Below are 20,421 nucleotides of genomic sequence, written 5' to 3' on the forward strand. Positions count from 1 at the left end.
GTCATTTGAGTGAAATTAATGCATGTTAGCATGCATCCTTGATCACAATCTAAAGCACTCAGAATCTGATTTAACGGCAAGAGGAAACAGTGACAACACATTTTGAACTAAGGGCACAGAAAGTCAGGGGCTGTGGCTCTGAGCAGGGCAACTTAACCTCTGTCTGCTAGGATGGAAGGATTAGCGTGTGTCCAGGGTAACAGTCAGTCTAGAAAAAGACCAATGTAAATTTAACTTATCATGATTCTTTGTGGCATGACCAATCTCATTTTTGTTTATATCTTAGTTTTATTAGCTTGAGAGGGTAATAAAATATGAACCAGTCCTCCAACCTGGTTGTTTTGTTCAATCCTTCAATACAAGCCATAGGAAGGTCTCCTGAAATAGCGCCCCCATTGTGGCAGGCATATCGTACCTTCGTTGACATGATTGCTATAATAAACATGCCGACTGGGAGGTAGGTTTCAGGAAAAATCATGATAAAATAAATACTTCCTCGACATTAGACTATCTTTGTTGTCATGGTAACAATAAAACAATGTAGTTAACTTTGACGAAACGGTCATGCATAATAGAAACAACATAAAGTGCTACTTTCTGCAAGGGAATCAAACTCTGCTCTACTGTATCAAAGTCCTGTGTTAACACAGACTTTTTTTTTTACAGGAGGACAGTGTCTAAACATAATAAAAGTTCTCTGCTCTCTTCAATGTAAACAGTAATTGTTGATCCTGCATGCTGCTTTGTTTCTTCCTTCTCTTCTGGTTGCTTGTATTATATCATTCAGACACATAATGGGGGGCTGATGAGGGGTCTGACACTCAAGCAAATACACCTACACATCTGTATGGCCACACACACACATACACAGGTTTTATTTTAACCCCTGAATTACAATATTGCAGAGTTTATAAACACCACACAGGTCCAACAAGCCTCAAGGACCCTTTTCAAACACACACATTCATACTCAAACGCAGACACACACAGACACAAAGGAGAAGGGCTTGTTCTACATCTGAACATCTGCCTCTCGGGCCTACATCCAACCCCCAGCCAGGTGCAGGAGGACAAACAAAGAACTGTCAGGATCTCATTACAAAGAGTAGAGCCTTACAGAAAACATCCATTTCTCTATTTCTGTTCCACCCACTCTCAGTATCCCTCTCTCAACTTTCTTTATTTCCCTCCTCTGGTTACATGCCATCCTCTGTTTTATGTTCTCTGTCAATTGTTTCAATTCCCAGTGTTTCTCTACACACACACACACACACACCTATGCACACAGATATGAGACCGAGACCTGATGGAGCTGTAACTGCCAGACCTAATAAAAAACAACTGTCCAATCAGATCACAGTGCTGCAAACAGGGCATGAATAAATGATGCTGTGCAGTTGTTTAACTGGAGCTAGAGAGGAGTGGAAGAGGAACACTATAACTGAAAGAGGAGGGATAAAATGAGAAGCAAAAGTGGAGTAGTTACTAAGGCATAAATAGGTGGCATGTGTGCCTCTGTCCCGCTGTAGCTTAGTCGTTGTTACAGCTCTGTTCAGCCCATTTATATTGAGCAGGGTGACCAGGTTTTGGGTTCCCCTGGTACAAGGAGTAATATAACAGCTGCTCCTCACCGCAGCTGTGTCATCTAATGTTGTGAAGCGTGTCCATTCGGTCTTCTTTAGCCCTGGGGGGGACATCAGAGCTAGAGCCCCAATCACCGCGTAGTCGACGTAGACAGGAAGAAGACATTTAGGGCCGTCCCAGAGGTGAAGGGGGTGCACGGTGTGGGTCAAAGTTGAAATGTGATCAACTGAGTATGGATATCAGTCCTAGATAAAGGTTTCCATTCTTCTACTCTGCTGAAATGTTGGCGCTGGACTCCTCCTGTTTAGTCTCGTGCAGACAATTAAAAGTTTAAATGGGAAAACTATTCTCCAGGCTAGCTAACTTGCTGTTAGCTGCTGTGGTAATCTTAACATTACATCTCATTCTATTGTTTTATTATGCTTTTGCCATATTTCATTCTTTCATTCATTAGTTGTATAATCATCACAAAGAGATAGAGGAGGAAAATTGGACTTCACTGTTATACTTTGTTAGCATGCAGGTTGCCAGAAGCGGCCAAGCTGCTTATTCACAGTTTCCAGGTGATTTGCCAAACTTGTTGTATTGTTGTTTGTGATATGCCTCTTTCCTTTGGCATATCCGGCACTTGACTTTATTGGGGGGGGGGGGGGACTTTTTCAACATCTTGCTAGCATTGTTGTAACTTGTAGGCTAAGCCTGTCATGTGGTCACATGTTCCAGCGTCAGTGCTGGTAACGTTAGCAGAATCACATCTTACTGCAGCCTTTAACTGGGTAAGTATTATTATTATTATGATTATTTTTGAACTCTTCTTCTTGAAGCTGGGAGGATGAGATTTCACTGCATCAGTAAGTTTTAAGTTTGAAGAAAGAATGTACATATGTTTCAGAAACTGTAAAAAAAAAAAGAGTTGTAGGACTTGTAATGGAAGCACTCTTCCACTGAATTGAGTCCAGATCCAGATCTGTTGGTTCCCCAACATGGACACTAGTCTGACTAATCTAATAAGTCAGTGAATCCAACCGTTTCATTGGATTATACAGCAGGAAATGATTAACATATTGGGACACAGGGTCAAGTGACTGGAGTGTGCAGGAAATATCTCTTTTTCTCTCACTGCCGGTATAAGCATTTCTGTGTGTGTGTGTGTGTGTGTGTGTGTGTGTAATGTACAGCTAAGAAAGCAGTACGTGAGCGAGCTGTATGGTCCTGGTGAACAGAAACACCACAGGGTGAACTTAGATCAAATCACTCTTGAAATGGGCTCTATCTAAACCAAAACCAGATGAGAAGGATCAGCTTACATTGATTGAGACATGACTTGCAACTCAGGGTGTGTGTGTGTGTGTGTGTGTGTGTGTGTGTGTGTGTGTGTGTGTGTGTGTGAGTTCATGCATATGTGCACACAAACATTGCTGTTTTTGGATAAAAAAGTAGACTGTGTTGTACTCTGTTGTATTTTTTTTCTCTCAGGAATGAAGGTAAGAGGTTATTTTATGACTGACATGTATCCTTGAAAACAAGCAATAGGACTTGGGTCGTAACACTTATTACATACTCCATACACATAACACTACATTTTCTATACAATAATTGTGTGTGTGTTGATATACGCATGTACATTCCTCCTTTAGACTGCCCGAGGGGGGGGGGGGTAAAGCCAAAATATTGAGGAGCGAAAAACCCCCAAGCCTCAAAGTCAGAAATATCTGTGGTGAATACCTTTGCATGAAATGCCTCCACGAAGTTCAAATCAGACCAATTATTGTTGCTAAGTCAACAATTCAAGGAAAACTCTGGCAGTAGAGTACATCCCCTGAGATGTTATCTGACCTCTCAGTTGAAAGGTCAATGCAGACTGAGGAATGCACCAAGAGAGCGAGAGAGAGCTGGAAACAGAAGCAACTGGCTGTGTGTGTGTGTGTGTGCCCATCTATGAATGTGCATAATTGGCTTGTGTACGTACAGCGCACTGATGTGTGGGTGTGCGTGTGTGAAACTGTATCTCACAGTTACCGTTTTGCTAGAATAACAGCTCTATTTCTGATCTTCTGGTTGTTGGACCAAGCAGCGGCCTGATATACATCGTAAAACCACTGGGGCCAGACTAGCACAACACACACCCTGCCAACATAACCACACACTCTTCATGTCCACATAAAGAAAAGATTTTTTTTTTAAATGCACACTTGCACACATGAGCCGTTAAAAACTGTATTTACAAGCCCTCTCTCAAACCAAAATAAACACAGAGATTCATAAATGTAAATGGACAAAAATCGTTAAAATACACTTGCATGGTAATGACACACTAAAACACCCCCTCACACAGAGGACAAGCAGAAGATAAAGCCCGCCAAGTTGAGATGCTATCACCTCTGCTGAGTGCTAGATTCCTCAGACAAAGGAACATTATTTAAACTGCAGCAAAGGCCTGGAACTCATGATTGCTTATCAGGATTATGGTATAATTTACTGTATTAAGTTAAAATTGTTGACTCAATTGTACCTTCTGTTGTAAGACCTCATAGGGCTGCTTCAACTCTGTGTGGGTTTCACTAGATGAAACCTCAAAGGAAACCGCACCACTGACATTTACTCGATGATGGCAGAAGTAGGAGCTGTAGTCTGGTGGACAGTTTGTGCTTCACTAGTGGATTGTGTGGGCAAAAAGCATTGTGCCATAAAGGTTAACCATTTATTCATTATTCAGATTTGCTTTAGTTAGGATAAGGTTAGAGTAAGAGCTGTGGTTAGGCCTGAAGTGGGTGTGGTTAGGGTTAGTGTATGACTTCAGGAAATTCACATAAATCAATACAGTGTCCTCACATGTGACATAAAGTGCATGTGTGTTCATATATACATGAACATATATACATATGTTTTTACCTTTTTCTACATTGTGAGTGTCTGTAAGTGTGTGAATACTGCTGTGAGTATTTGTTTTCTCTACAATGATGGTGAACACATTTTTGTAATAATGTGTGTGTGTGTGTTCTCTGACTCAGAGCTGACTGTGCACATACCCGTCTGCCTCAACACTACGATGGCTCTGTGTGATTAGAAAGTGGTTGGTTTATTTAATCTGCGGAAGGAAGTGCAGTACTCATCTTACTAAAAAGAAAATACAACCCTCCAACCTGCAAAAGAGATGTGCTGGATATCCACATGCACACACACACACACACACACACACACACACACACACACACACCTTCTCTGTATTTCCAGATAACTGCTTAGAAATAATTTACCCATTTCAAGGAATTAAAAAACGATGACCAGTATATTGCATCAGTTATATTGAGTTTATTGCTGTATATCTTCTTTCAAATTATTCTGATGGTGTGAAGTTTTACTTCTACAATAGGTCAGTTTCTGTAAAAATAAATACAGTATCTCCTTATCATTTTCAATGGACAGCGTTTAGTAATGACTGATCTACCGTAAACGTCCCGGATGTTTTTGGCGACTTGAGGGCAGCAGAAACAAGCTGTAAATACAACATTGACGTATTATCTCCTTTTATATTGATTTGTCAAATTTGTTATCAATCAGTTGCCTGGTGTCCACTCACTCCTGAGGTAAATACCTGGCTCTTTAGCAGCTAAATGTGATATTGTTTGTTAGCCAGCTAGCTTCCTAGCTTTGTCTGTTCTTGTCTTTTCTGTTGGGCAGTAGCAAAGTCAATTTAACTGATTTTTTTTTTTTTGTAAACAACTGCCTGCCGCGACCAAAAACTACACAGTGATGTTAGCGAAACAAAAGAGTAAAGTTGTGAGCTGGAAAATCAGAACAGTGAACTAAAAGACAGTAAAATGCTCTGAGCTGATATATATTTTACATATATGTAACTATTGACTACTGATTGATTATTTGTGCTTTAAGGGTACAAAATATCCCTCTGTACAAACGATGCATGTGTGCAGTTTTCTGTGAACGCTAAGGCAGAGAAAACTGCACAGTTACATTTGCATAATAAGTGTCAGCGTGAAGAAAATTGCCCATATTTTCTGCTTTTAACCTTGCAGTTATTTTCTTTTACTTTCACTCTCGGTGTACCAGGGTCTGGCATCTTTTTCACAATGAATAAAACTGTTGCACCAGTAATGAGAGACACTATTCCAAGTTTATATTTGCTTATATGAGCCTGCGGTGCAGCGAGGGTATCTATTAGCATTTAAACTACTGCAACATATTGTGCAGTCCACATTAAAACACAGCTGCTGTGGGCTTGTGGAGGATACACATTTTAAGATGAACATGAGTGAGAGCAGCAGGGATTGTAAGAGATGGCAAGTTTGGAAAGTTTGAGGAGGTTGTGGAACAGATGGTGAGGATTTGATTAGCCGAAAGGTTTTGTTTTTATAGAGCGAGCCAGAAGTTGGTTTAAGCACTGACCTAACTATACTGAGAGGAGAAAGTGAGAAAGTAAGAATGAAATAAAGAAAGAATTTGAAGAGGATGGTTGTGGACAGTCCTCACAGTCTCCTGGGATTCGTCACTCTGTCTGCTGACTACAAACACGATACACATCTGGACCAAACCCCACCACACCTCAGAACACGCTGTGTGTTATTGCAGATGTTTAGTGTGTGAATACATGAATTACGCAGCAAATCAGCCTAAAGAACATTTTCAAGGAAGTGTTTTTGCGTGTGCTTGTGTGTATGTGTGTGCATGACAGACAGAGTGGGAGTGCTGTGGGAGTAGTGCACGTACTTCTGTTGTTGTATGGTGTAATGAAAATGAGTGTTCACAGGGAGGGGTTCAGCCTTTGATCACGTAGAAAAGACAGTCAGACGTCGGGTAAGGAGAGAGGATGGACCGCGGGATGGATAACAAAGTAAAGGGATGGAGGGAGGGATAACAAAGAAAGAGACACAGGGGCCAAAGTAAGCAAGACCACTGGAAGATTCTATGATCTAACCGGTAATCACTCTGCGTGTCAGCGCGCGCGTGCATGTGTGTGTGTGTGTCGATGCTCTCTGTCCCACTCTCTCTCATGTGTGCCTAGTACACAGTAGTGAAAAACATGTTTTCAATTTGAGTGTTATGTTCATAGTGAGCATGTTGAGATAAGTACACACACACACACACACACACACACACACATACACACGCACGCACATACTGTTCCACAAACACACATAGACACAGCCCAGCTCCACAAATAAAATCCCTGTAACAGAGACTCTGCATGGAATGATGTCTCGGCTCCAAATCCTGACTCAGTGCAACATTATGTTCTTCAAAAGTGAATTCTTTCTTGTATTAGCAACACTCTGTAAATTGCTCAGTTTTGTGTACAGTTTTAAAATGATTTCTACTTTTCCTGTGAATTTTAAATCAACACATTAGGCCTTTTTCACATTTTTTTGTCTTTCTGTCTTTAGTTTATCTGTATTTATCATTTAATGTTGTTGCATTTATCCTCAAACCTGCATTAATCAATATCTTTATATTAACAATGGATTAAACAACCATGTAAAACATGAAAGGTGTTGCTTGCAATGACAAACCAAGGGAGAATTATAACAAGTTATCACATGAGTAGAACATCCCCCATGTGTTTATTTAGATCTACAATGTGGGACTTTCTGCTGCTGTGATCCAAACAGGCTAACAATAACAGAGAGAGGAGGAGGGAAAGGTTTATTGGTTGCCCAGCACCATCTCCGGATTCCTCTGTTACAGGAAACAGTATGATTTTTATGATTATCTGTTCAATTGTCTACTGCAATCTACAGCCCTGCCATAAAGTTTATTTTTATGATTTTAAGACAGTTTTGTACTGGACTACATTATATTCAGATGTGTTTCTGCTATTCTGACCCCTCACATTATGAGCTCCATAAAGGTATAATTAATGGTATCGCTGTTGTATTGAATTGCATTAGATTGTATTAGGTGGGGCCAATAAAATAGCTGCTGGGAGCATTTGTTTGTGTTGACAGGTTTCTTACAAGATGTTCAAGTTAGGAATTAACTGACTGCGTCCAGTATCAGGAGCCACCCTCAGTAATTATCAGTAATGATCAATTATCAGCTGCTGGCTCAGAGTTTGCGTCACAACACACTGCATCTGTTTCACGCGATCAAAGTCAGACTCAGGAAGAGTCAGTTCTCACAGACTGACACGTGGTTATTATGTGATGCATTGAAATAATGAGGGAGTAGCTTTGATGTTTGCTTGTGGTAGATGTTTCATACAGTACAAATAAAAGTTAACTTTCCCTAGAAGTCTTCCTTTGGCAGATCCAGATGAGGTCATATGGTTCTCGTCGTGGTTCGGGATCGAGTCTGAATGCACCCCGTTTCAGATAAGGTACATTTGTTTACATCCTCCGACGAGGCGTCTTTTGCAGACAGTTTGTACCACATCTTTCTGCAAATTAGCTGAAATGGAATCAAATGAAAACAACCATTCAAAAAAAACACTTAAGCTGTATGTTTCTCGAGTCCAGCCTCTTCGTCAGTGGTATAACTTTCCCTCACATTTTCAAGTTGTTACACATCTGATGTCTTGTTAACTCAATTAGGTCTCTCACACACTAGAAGTCAGTGCCCTTGACATTCTCATATCTTCCTCGGCCCCACTCTCACATCTCAGTGCTCTCTTTCATCCTCGTACTCATGCTATCTTAGTTCTGCTAAATCCCCCACATTGTCTGCAACATGGCTTTCTCTCACGCTCAATCTCTCAGTTCAGTTCAGTGGGTGCTTTGTTGGCCCGACATGAGAACTCAATAAAGCGCTGTCGAAGTAGAAGATAACAAAATTAACTGCGGCTATAGGGGAATCACGATCAAATAAGAACTGCTGTTCTTCCAGCAGAGCTGCTCGGAGTTTCATTTGAGAAATGTTGCAGCTTAAATTGACTCATCTCCCAGAATACTTTTATACTTTTTTTTATTTTCATTTTTTGGGGGTAACTTTCTTCATAACTTCATTATGAAAAGAGAGCCAGGTTGGGACAGGCACGCGTTCACCCACCTGTCAGTCAAAGCAGACACGCCCTCAATCATGCATAAATTTAAGCCTTAATACAATGTAAACAGGTGAGTTATATACAATTTCATTACCATACAGTTGCCACAAAGGGAGAAATTAGCTATAGAGACCGAAACTGTTTTTGTACCAGGCTGTAAAAATGTTTATTCCTATTGTAAAGTTGAGCATTTTAACATGGGGATTGACTTGTTTTTGGAGCCAGCTTCACGTGGCTGGCACTTGCATGCTGGCTTCTTTTTTCAGCCCCGCAGGTTGCCGCTTGCTCACATCCTAAGGATTACTAAGATTATAGTTGAGGAAGATTTTCTGAATTCAGGATGAAAAATGAAAGAGTTACAAACTTGTCCCACAGGCTACAACACTGAAGAAATTTAGCAAATACAAGACTCACCAACATATACTGTACATCTGGTTCCAGAAAACAACTGGAGGACAAGATTCACTATCAATTGTAATTCTAATAATCAAATATATCATATACGTGAGTTTGTGTGTCAAGTTTAACCCAGTATCCATGTCTGTAGTTTTCCAGCACTGTGGGAAAATGGCAAAGTGGCACAGACCTCCTCAGAAGACTGACGGCGAATATGTGAGTGTCTTAGACCGTTACCACACTCTGGTTAATGTTTGTTATTGAGCACAGGGAAGGAGAGGCTGCTTAGTGACCTCCCGTTCACACAGAGACACACACTCTGACCGATGTTTATTATTGGTTGCAGACGGATTGGCAGCTCAACAATAGAGGGGGCAGAGAGCAGCTTTCCAATCAATGTGTAATTTCCACCTTTCCCATTGCGAGCGCAGAGCTATGACATTTTGTACATTAGCATGATGGTAGTATCCGCACAAACACGCACACACTGACTTACACATGGAGCCAAAGAGGCAGCAGGTCTTGGTCATCAGCGAGGCCTCTTGCGTTGGATCATTCCTCTCAGAGAACAATGCCCTGGCCCTGGTTTAATAGAAACAAGTTGCTGTCCCCACCCCTCCCTCTGCGTCTCTCTGTGTTTTTATGGTCGTCAGGTTTATGTTCTCTGGAGGAGACATGAGCAAATGATTTCCAAGTAGAAGAGCAGAGAGGAGAGGCAAAGGATATTGTTTTCATTGATTTTAAATACTGATCAATAAACAAGCCTTCCCTTGGATGCACTCTCTTGATATTATAAATACTATCCTCAAACAGCTCTCATAATGCTCACAATAAATACCATCTCCACTTCATCAATAATACATCTGTAATCAAACTCATACTCATAAAGGATAGACACCACACACACACACATACACACAGGGCAGTTCCCTTTTAAGTGCAGATTTATGTGGTTGTATTTCGGTCAGATCTCATAGTCGTCTCGCTGCCACAGCAACAGGCTTGGAAAATAATGATTCAGAGAGGCTCTAAGGATGATCCAGGCTATCACTTAGACAACCGCCAAGATGCACAGTCATCACTGTATTTATCCACACAAACAAAAACACAAACTTTTTTTTCCCTTGCAGCAGGAAAATGAACAAGTAGCTGCATCATGCCAATTAGAACAGTATTAGGGTGAAATCTACAGCAACTACTGCCAATGATAATTAGGGGAAGACAAAAGTCTCAACAGACTCTTTTCAAGATGCTTACTTTACAGAATGGCCACTTTTCAGTTGTTTGAACCTGTGACCTCTAAGTACAGCCATGTTATCGCCCATGAATTCTGAATTCTATTTTAAATACCGCTTTCAAATGCAGCAAAGGGTGTGTTCCCTCACTGGCTTCCCACCTACTGCAGTTGTATTAGTTGCAGCCCTCCATCAACCCTCAGACAACTCAACACCCAGTCTTATTGGTTTGGGGCTCATGTCATTGGCCTTGAAAAGGTTTTGTACATCTGCTGTAGGATTTTTCAACGCATGAAAACATTAAATTCACCAGATTTGGGAGTTACAAAGGTAGACTGTCTGATATACTGTAGAGAGCTTCACGTTCATGTGACAAAGCCTGCTCGCAGGTGTAAGAATTGTCACTCTTGTCTGTTGACATAAAGGCCGCTGAGGGACGAGACACAGGACGCTGTGTCACTTCCTGCTGACACTCAGCGCTGAGTCCTTTTAACTATGACCATGATCTTTCTCTAACCCTACCTAAGTTGGTACTCAAACCAAAACCTGAGTTTCGTCGGGTCGGAAAACGGTTTTATTTTTGTAAGTGATTTGTATCTTGTGTTTGCCAATAGAGAGTGCCAGATCAGAAAATACTTGCATATGTTCTGCATGTATTTGTGTATTTATCTATGTATTGGAAAAGCTGTTTATATTTCATGTTGCTGCTAAACCATAACAGACTTCACCTTGTACGCCCACTCAGACTCACTTTCTTAATTCTGAAAGAGTTAATTTGTCCTAATGTGTTTATTTTTGCTCTTTATAGCTTCTCTGTTACCAGTTTGATATGTGTTCCAATTTTCCCATTTGGAATAATAAAGTGTTAAACTGAAGTAAAACCATAGAGTACCTCCAGAGCCTGGGCATTATAACTCATGCAGGTAAATATTTATACTTAATAAATGGGTAGTGGGGGTCTTTAAAACTTCACAAGGATTCGGGCTCTCGTGGGAAAACTGACTTCTCACTATGACAGGTGCATCCCAGATGTGAAGAGCTGGAATGTTACTCTAAGGTTTGGAGGGAAAAGAACATCAAAAGACACAGAGGGCATTAGAAAAGACAATGCGGCAAAGTACGAGGGATTCAGCAAGATAATGACAAAAAGAAGGAAGGGTTTCTGAGTATCATGTATGGTGATGAAAAAGAGAGCTGAAAGCGAAGGTTAAAATAGGCGGACGTTTGGGAAAACCTGATAGTGAGTTTTAGTGAGTGAAGTAAATTCAACAGATTTGCTTTAAAAAAGGGAACATAAGCTCTTCTATTGTAAAATATGTTAATGATAAATACAGTTTATAACCTAAACAGGATAAACTGGAATCTAGAGATCACAATACTAAAACAGGATTGTGATTTGTATCATTTTGCTGCTACAGTTTCCGAAACACAGAAAAGTACCCAGAAGTTTTACCTACTCTGCTTTGAAATAATAACAGAAGGGCGTTCCTCGTGGTTGTTACTGTGCTGCACATGGTGATCCTTGCCCATTTTTTTTTTTAGACATTGTGGCACCATCTGGTGTATGGAAACAAGACTGCACACATTCCACCATGCAGTAATAAATCACATTAACGTCAAGACAGGATCCCCTGCTGGGATTAACACCCTGGAATTCACAAAAGATGGCCGTCACATGCACACACACTTTCTAGACTTGCAGGGTCAGCAATACACAGGATTTTTATTTTTCACATTTGGTTTGAATGTGGCCCCAAAGGCCTGAACAAAGGTTAGATGTGAACGTCAATCAGAATACTTGGGATTACAAAAATGGCTTGTTATTCCCATTCAAACAATTTTAATTACAGTATTTGTGACTCCCTTTTACTACATATGGATTTGGTTGTGGACACACACATACACAAAAAGGAACATCAGAGGTGGTTATAGCATCAGGATGAAAACAGCTTGTTCCGCTTTACTATGATGTCACTTACATTAGTCTCCTCTTGCCGCTCTTTTGGGGTCTCACACACACACACACACACACACACACACACCCTACAGTGGCCCAGCCTATCCCACGGCCCCCTGGTGCTGTAACCTGTGATCCAGGAGAACTGTACTCTTGGTAACGTTGTTTTCATAACCGCTCCCAGTCCTCGGTCCGCAAACATTACCACAGAACATATGTACCACATTACACACTCATTCATCCACTCAAGCAAACACGTACACAAACACACTGAAGTGTAACTCAAACTCAAAATGGCTGTTTTTGGTGTTAGTACACCTCCTCAAAAGCTTCTCATTTTATTCTGGAAATGAACAAATTTCTAATGGTTTTAGTAATGTAGGTACACACACACACACACACACACATACATACACGCTAACCACTTCATACACGCACACATCCATTTTAATTCTAAGCTATCTAAACTAGTCAAGGCAGGCAAATAGTGGTATGGTGAGTAATAGACTGATGTGCGTTTGTGTATCATTGTTATTTTTGAGTATTTGAACATCATCATTCTTCATAGTCTAAGTCTGTTCAACAAAAATACAAGCTGAGGCCACAGCTTAGTTCAAGTGGGTGGCTGTGCACTGCTAGTCACTGTTGTTTCACTTCCACAAAGAGAGATATGACTTCTGCGTCAGGAGCGATGCCCAGTTTCTCATGGCTTTCCCCTCAGAGACAAGACACAACACGAGTGAGCTGTTTCACAGAAAATGCACAAAAACACAACACACTGGCAAAGGGCATCCTTGGGACGTTTGTGGAGGAATCCACATCCACATGTTCACACATTTGCAGGAATTGAGGTCATTTTAAGAAAACAGTATTAATTTTGCTTTTGCGCCAAGCAGATCTTAAGCTTTCTCCACATCTCTCATTGCTCCAAGCACAGTTTCAGTACTGACTATTTGTTTGTCATTTTCTTTCTAGCTTTTCTCTAAACACCAATACAAACGCATATCTCACCATAAACAGGCAGCAACACTTCCTGAATTAACTCTCAGGTCACAATCTCAATCCACTTGACAATCCACGTCCACCCCAGCACCAGTGGAAACAATCACACACAACCATTGTTTGTTTCTAGTGGATTCCTATTATGTAACACGCCCAGTGTTCAGCTGTCTAGTGGGTCCAGCTTTGTCCTGGAAATTGATAAGAGTGGGAGGAGAGCGGACAGGCACCTGTTCATTAGTGTGATAGCATCGCCTGAGCATTCCTCCACCACTCCCCAAACCTCCCTGCAGCCCCATCCGCCTCCACACACCAGCATTAGTAATAAGACAAACAATGAAAAAATCCAAACACTGCTGACTTTTAACATCTTATCTGTCTGTGAATCACTCTGCTGACAATATTATACAATTTCTATTCATCATGTCCTGTTTTGTACGACCTTGCATCTTCCATATAACTATCTGATATTTGTAACATGAGAGCAGGACCTTTAAAGAAAAGAAAAAGTTCATTTTTTTACATATCAGTCAGTGATAACTGCATTGGCAGCGACTCACATAAGGTGCCACATAAACTGAATGTCATCTAATTATTATATATTCGGGTATTTAGCCATATGTCTGACCATGGTAGGAAATAAGGCCCAGTTTGTAGCATGTAGCATGCTGCATTTAATAATAATAATTATAATATAATAATATGAGCATCTCAGTAGTTGCTTTATGTCAAGGCCAAGTTCTTTTTTATGTTTTTGCAGTCCTTTTGGATTTCTTTGGGGTCATTTTGCGTCTATTTGTAGTCATTTTGCATCTCTGTATGTAGTTTTGTGTCTTAATCATCTAAAAACTTTTTAAGGACATGACTCATTTGATTATTTAATCATATTTGGACTAAAGTGTTTCTGGTAAAAAAAAAAAAAAAAAAAAAGTAAAGGGTGTTGAAAAAAAAGGAAAAAAAGGTGGAAAAAAAAAGAGAAAATCAAAAGTAAATTAAATAAAGTAAAAACAGTAGTGTTTATATTCCTCAGAAGTTACCCTCATCTGGTTTGAATAACGACCCGACCCAACCCAGCCACCTCCCATCAGCTCTGCTTTATGGCCATCTCCCCACCTCCTGATGGAGTCAACCTCCAGATGTTGCACACAACCTTACAAACACATACTTTGTAGGTCGCACATATACAAGGAAGTTCAAAGCTGTGCCAGAGGGGAGCAGGTGGCCAGAAACAACACACTGCATTTGATCAGAGGTCGGTCAGAGGCTACTGCCTGAATGTTCAAACTCCATTCATCCAGGAAAACAGAAGCTCCATAGCCGTTCTGGATTAGCATATTGTAGTACACGTGCACTTCTTCTGAATTCTATGTGTGTGTTGTTTTTAATGTTTATATTCTATGGTGGTCAGAAGCTCATTTCTCATTCTCATAAATTAATTAACCAGTTCTTAATGTGAGCATCTGTATGTAATGAGTGTTAATTAAAACTATTTTCCAGAATTCTTATTTACTGATTAATGTCATGAAACTGTTGGACACACGTTGCATTTCTCTGTGCTGTAATATTATCATATCATTTTATTAACAGTATAATAATTATAATAAATAGATACACTTGCGCTGGAAGAGAAGGACACATAAAACACTGAATGTACAAATATTTAAATTCTACTCAAGAGGAGGAATGAAAAGCCACAATCTTTTGTCCTGTCAAACTCTAAAACAACAAATAACCAGTCTGGTGCCTGTGATCTCATTCAAAGACATGAGAGGCTTCCCAGCAGTATGAGTGTTGCGGGGGTTGTCAGTTAAAATAGAAAGTACATGCTGTGAGCTGCTTTCTCAAATGAACACATCTGTTAGCATAACTGTTTCCAAGGGCAGAACACTCCCCTGCCCGTCTGGTCTTAATCATATTCTCATACATATGTACACACACGAAGCTCACACAGACACAGACTTGAATAAGTACGACCCCGCTTTTCCCAGGCAACAGTCGTTTAAACCAGCTTCTGAATCTGGCTCAATATGTGTATTTAGCATTTAGCTAATTAATTTCATAAATGTTGTTATCATTTGATTCAGCCTTGAACTTACACAATGTGTTAACTAATGTGATTTATAATATTTTTTTGTGATGGAGGAACAATTTGGTTGTCTTGAAATTACATGCTGCAGGCAAATTTTCTTTTAATGTTTTACAGTTCTCAAAAACACGGATGGCAAACATTTGCCTGCTGTATTACATGTTTAGCCTGTATTTGTAACAAGTTTAGTAATTTAGATCAGATAATGGTGGCTAATGTGAGATCAGAGTATGACCAGGGTTATGACAATTCATCCTCATGGGAACATATGCAATTACATAAAAGTCTGTCCAAAGCCCTCCAATGGTAAAGTTTGGGGAGCACCAAAGTCACGAGAAAATTATTTCTTGTTGATCCATTCAATAGTTTTAGACACACTATTTCTGTGCACTATAATCCATCGAATGGTTGTTGATATTGTTTTCAGTCTTCGCCCTTGTACACCCACACCACACACATACAGAAACTTTCCCTACTGCTCCTCTCTCAGTGGGACTGAACACATGAAAGCAGTACAAAACACCTCCCTCTGTGCTCCATCAGTCCTCCGAATCCTGTCAGAGACCCAGACGAAGTGGTTTTTACTTCAAAATCTGGATTCAATAACTCCACTGATCTTCAAAAACACTCCAAGGAACCCCTCCAAACATGCACATACACACTCTAAAATAACTACCAAGCAATGAAAATTGAAGCATTTCAATCCAATTTCAATGTTTGGAAGTAAACACGCGTAAAACCCAGTATTTTTACTAATGGGAAGTTGATGATAAGGGATATCTTTGAATATTTATATTTATATTTTTGGAATATTTACAGAAGCAGCAGAGGTCCCCATGGCGACCGTGAAAGGCAGGCTGGTTAACCAGCACTACATGAAAGCTGGAGAGGCCTGGGCGCTGGTGGAGGAGTAATTCTGGCTACACACTTGCATGTTGAAAATGCTACAGGAGGTCATGGGTTACCCATTCAGGATACAACCTGACTTGCTTCCTGTTGAGCTTGGTGGTATTAAAGATAGGTAACAGTATATAACAGAAATACTCCAAATCTGCTTCAGTCTGCTTTATTAGGTGGGCATCAGGCAGTCATCCATTAATCATTGTAGTTTAGCTCCAGCTGTTCCTGGAACAATGTAGTTTAGCTGCTGGCTGCTGCTGCAGCTGCTTCTCTGGCCTGCGAGGATGTTCGGGAGAGGGTGAAATAACCAGCTGTGAGCACTTGATACCTTCCCTCATCTATATCCTGCGGCTGCTGTAAACATACAAATTTCTCCCCTTGGGATTGATAAAGTTTATCTTGTCTTGTCTTCTCTTAAAACCTAAATTTGTGTTACAATGCAATTTATATATTTAACATTAAAGTGGCATATATTGCAAAGTTCAATGGACCGCTTGGTCTTAAGTTGGCTGTAAGAGTTAGTTAATTGTACACAAAATAATTTTGATTCGTTACATCAATGTTTGTGTTGAAAAGCCACTGACATATATTCACAGCAAGGGGTGCAGTGCTATTTGTTTAAGTCCCAGAACACACTTATGAAATTTCTCTAAGGTTATGTAACAACTGTTTGTAAAGTGGCAAGTTAACATTTAAGGTTTTAATGTGGATCTGAAGCCACAAAGCAGAACACAGAATGGTGGTGAAAGCAAGTCTTATTGTAAATAATGTAGAATTTTGGGGAATAGGGCTGGTGATGGCGATGGGGGGTAAGAGGCTATAGACAGGCTGGCAGATGATGGTGGAGTTTAGGCACATGGACAGGAAACCACTCGAGCAGAGCGGGCAGGTGAGGCAGACAGACAGGAATCTGCTGAGCTGGGCTGACAAACAGAAATCGAAGCAGGTACAAGAAGATGGGGGATGCAGGTGTATGGATCTGAAACACAGGGAACAAACAGGATTGGTGACAACATCTTGTCTATTGACTATTCTGTGACAGAGTGGAGCCAATAAAAAAGCCACTTTGAATCTGGTTTTCACAGAGACACATGATTTACTGTGCAAAGAACTAAGGCATAAACAATGCTGGGAATTTAAATTCCAAGTTGTTACTGAAAAATGAGACTGTCCTCCTGTAAAAAACGAGCCACTAGGTTTTTTGTGCAGCTCATTAGGACTCATAGTTGCATATTGTTGTTAGTCGCCACCTAGCGGCTGCAGTAATTATGACAGGAGCAGGGGGAAAAGTGTGGTGACATAGCAGCTTAATAGATTCTTGTTTCCTGGTTTACTCTGTGTGTGTCCATGAGAATGTGTTACCATCAGCCTATGTGTTTTCATAGGGATGCCAGACTCCAAACAGGCCAGAACCATGCATCTTGGTCCCCCACAAACAGCCAGAAATGATAAGTCATGGGCATGACTACACTCCCAATAAATCTGCATGAGAATTTTATTAAAGAGTGATTGAAATATGTGAATAAATGACATATTAGTGGATTTTTTTAGTAGACACTACGTGCTTTTGTTAACATGTGCAAATGCAGAGCAGAAAACTGTGTGTAAAACTCGACGCTCAAAGGTCCCACACAGTGACACTGAACTTACAAGTAGAAGTTAGACCCTGTTTTTACAACTGAATCTGATTGGACAATGACAGTCCAATCACAAAGCAGGGTCCAGTCAGAGGCCAGATGGTTCTGTTGCCTACATCTCGACCGCAAAATCCTGAAAGGTTTAGATTATCAACCCTGTGCCATTGTCCATCTAGAAAATCTACTACATGCTTCAGGATCCACGGTGGAGATGAAGGCACCAGAACCACCTGCCCTTTGATTGGATGCCTCTCTGTGACGTAACTATAATTGTCCAGTCAGATTCAGGTGTAAAAGCAAGCTCAAACTTCTACTTGTAACTGTGAGCCCCCCTGGGGTCAAGCCATCCGCCTCACCCCCCCATACTAATGCTAATGCTAAACTAACTTATGCTGCTAGCTGACCCCTTTTGTTTCTTTTTCTAATGCCCCCCGCGACAGCCGGAGCCTCAGTCAGTGGGTTGTCCAGCCATGATGGTGATGGTTTATTTGGAAATTACATTTTTAAAAATCCATAAAACTTTGGCCAAAGTTAGACGCATCCATTAAGGAGAAGAAATGTGGTTTCACCTGAGAAGAAGGGCACAGATTGAGCCATAATTTATACAGTTTCAGGGCCAAAGATGAAGAAGTTAATTACTGTGTGTCCACCAATGATGTTGGTGAACAAACCTCACCACTGATTCTTCTCACTATTAAAGCTGAACTGAACTGAATCCATTGTGATCTTTGAAAGTAAAGAGCAGAGGATACAATGACTCTCAGAGTTTCATCTCAGATGTCATTTTATGTTGTTTTATGATAATGATGATGATGATAAAAAAAAAGGTCTTACTGAGGTTTTCTTGAGCATGATACTCAAACCTGACCTCTGACCTTCCATGAGGAGAGATCAACATGATTTTCCCATGAAGATAAATAAGGTGTCACATTATTAGTACAGTTTTCTTGATGGTAAAATGCTGCAGTTCTGGGGTAAAAAGTAAAATTAAAATCCCATCTTTGGAGAGAGCGTTGTGGTTTATAATTGATGGTTTCCTGACTCACCTCAAAGGGTCAGATTTGCTAACATGTCTTCAGCTACATGACAGTTTTGTAAAGTGGTTCAAGGTCCAAGGTATTCATCCATGAAAACACAGTTTGCTGATTACAAAACACTAGAAATAAATACCCATAAACTCAATTATAATTAGATTCTTATAAGTCATATTATTATTTAAAATTATAGATAAAAACAACATAAAAGGATTTTCCAAACAATTCATGTGAAACAGCTTTGGACCTGTTTTATTTTTGGCCACATGGGGGCGGCACAACAACAGTGACACAGTTTACTATCACCGTATTGGGTTTATGGCAAACTGCTCATGTAACTGGTGTCAGTCTGAGCTGTCATCATGAGCCACAAGGAGAAGAGGAAGACGTCATGTTGACTATAAATGAACAACATGTACTGTGCTCTCTATTCTACTTTCATTTCTTAGTCTCTGTTTCCACTTGTTAGTTTGCCACTTAGAGGAAAGTGCTGTTTCTCTCCAGATGAAAGTGGTTTTACTTTCTTTAAAGATGACCTCAGATTTGGGGGAATCATATTTTTGCTGGTCTCTGTTTCTTTGTTAAAGTCAGTAGCTATAACACAAAAGTAAGAACATCTGTACTGAAGGTATAGATTTGGAAAACAAGGCAAAATAGCATCAGCCTGCTTGCTTTCATCTGGGTTTTCCAGATACATGTTAACTTCACAGAGAGTTCAGTACCATCCTAATGGAACTTGATTAATATTTCAGAAAACAGCTCTAACATGCAGATCTCAATGATCAACGTACCATAAATCATGCAGCGGGCTTCAAGTGTTGCAAACATTCCTCGTTTTCTAATCAAAATTTATCAACTTTTCTCATTTCCCTGTCCCACTGGAGGATGAGCAGGAAATAGGCTGAACACAAGGTATTTTCCCTGCTGCTTCCAGCTGTTACACACACTTGAAATGTCGTCATATACGTATCATCTAAATGCTGCACATCACAGTGGATCTTTGTGTCATTTATCTTTCAGTCCTCACCCCGCTGGTCTGCACTGATGCCCAGTTTCATACACAGACAAAATGCCACATCCTCACGGATTGATGCCTTGATGAGAGGACTGACAGGTTGCATTTTTATTTTCATTTGTGGTATGTAAATGTGAATGAATGGACTGAGGGCGCAGTTTGCTGATTGTATTTGAATATTGCCACTTTAGAGCAGATGAAAATTAGTTGTCAAATAGATTTTCAATTTTCATTTGAATATGGTCATAGAGTGCCAACATGAGTATGTGAAAAGGAAAATGCTAACTGGATTACTGCATTTTCTTTTTCATTTTTAATTTAACGCATCCTGTGGAGACTGGGGTCACATGACTGCTGACCTGAACAGCACAGGTGTTGCTGACTGGGCAGCTCACACAGGTGCTTTGAGTTTTCTTTATTCTGTGTCCTGAGCTCATTCTCTGTTTGTCCTTCAGCTGAGCTGCTTCCCTCCATCATTTCACCTTTGTTCCTGAGTGTGTTGAGTGAGTAGTTTATTTTATTGTATTTATTTTGTTATGTTTATTTTGTTGTTCAGTAGTGAATCTAAACTCCTTGGTACATTC

Source organism: Trachinotus anak, unplaced genomic scaffold (assembly GCF_046630095.1).
Source record: "Trachinotus anak isolate AG129_WGS33_773 ecotype Australia unplaced genomic scaffold, CSIRO_AGI_Tana_v1 ptg000015l, whole genome shotgun sequence".
Classification (NCBI taxonomy): domain Eukaryota; kingdom Metazoa; phylum Chordata; class Actinopteri; order Carangiformes; family Carangidae; genus Trachinotus; species Trachinotus anak.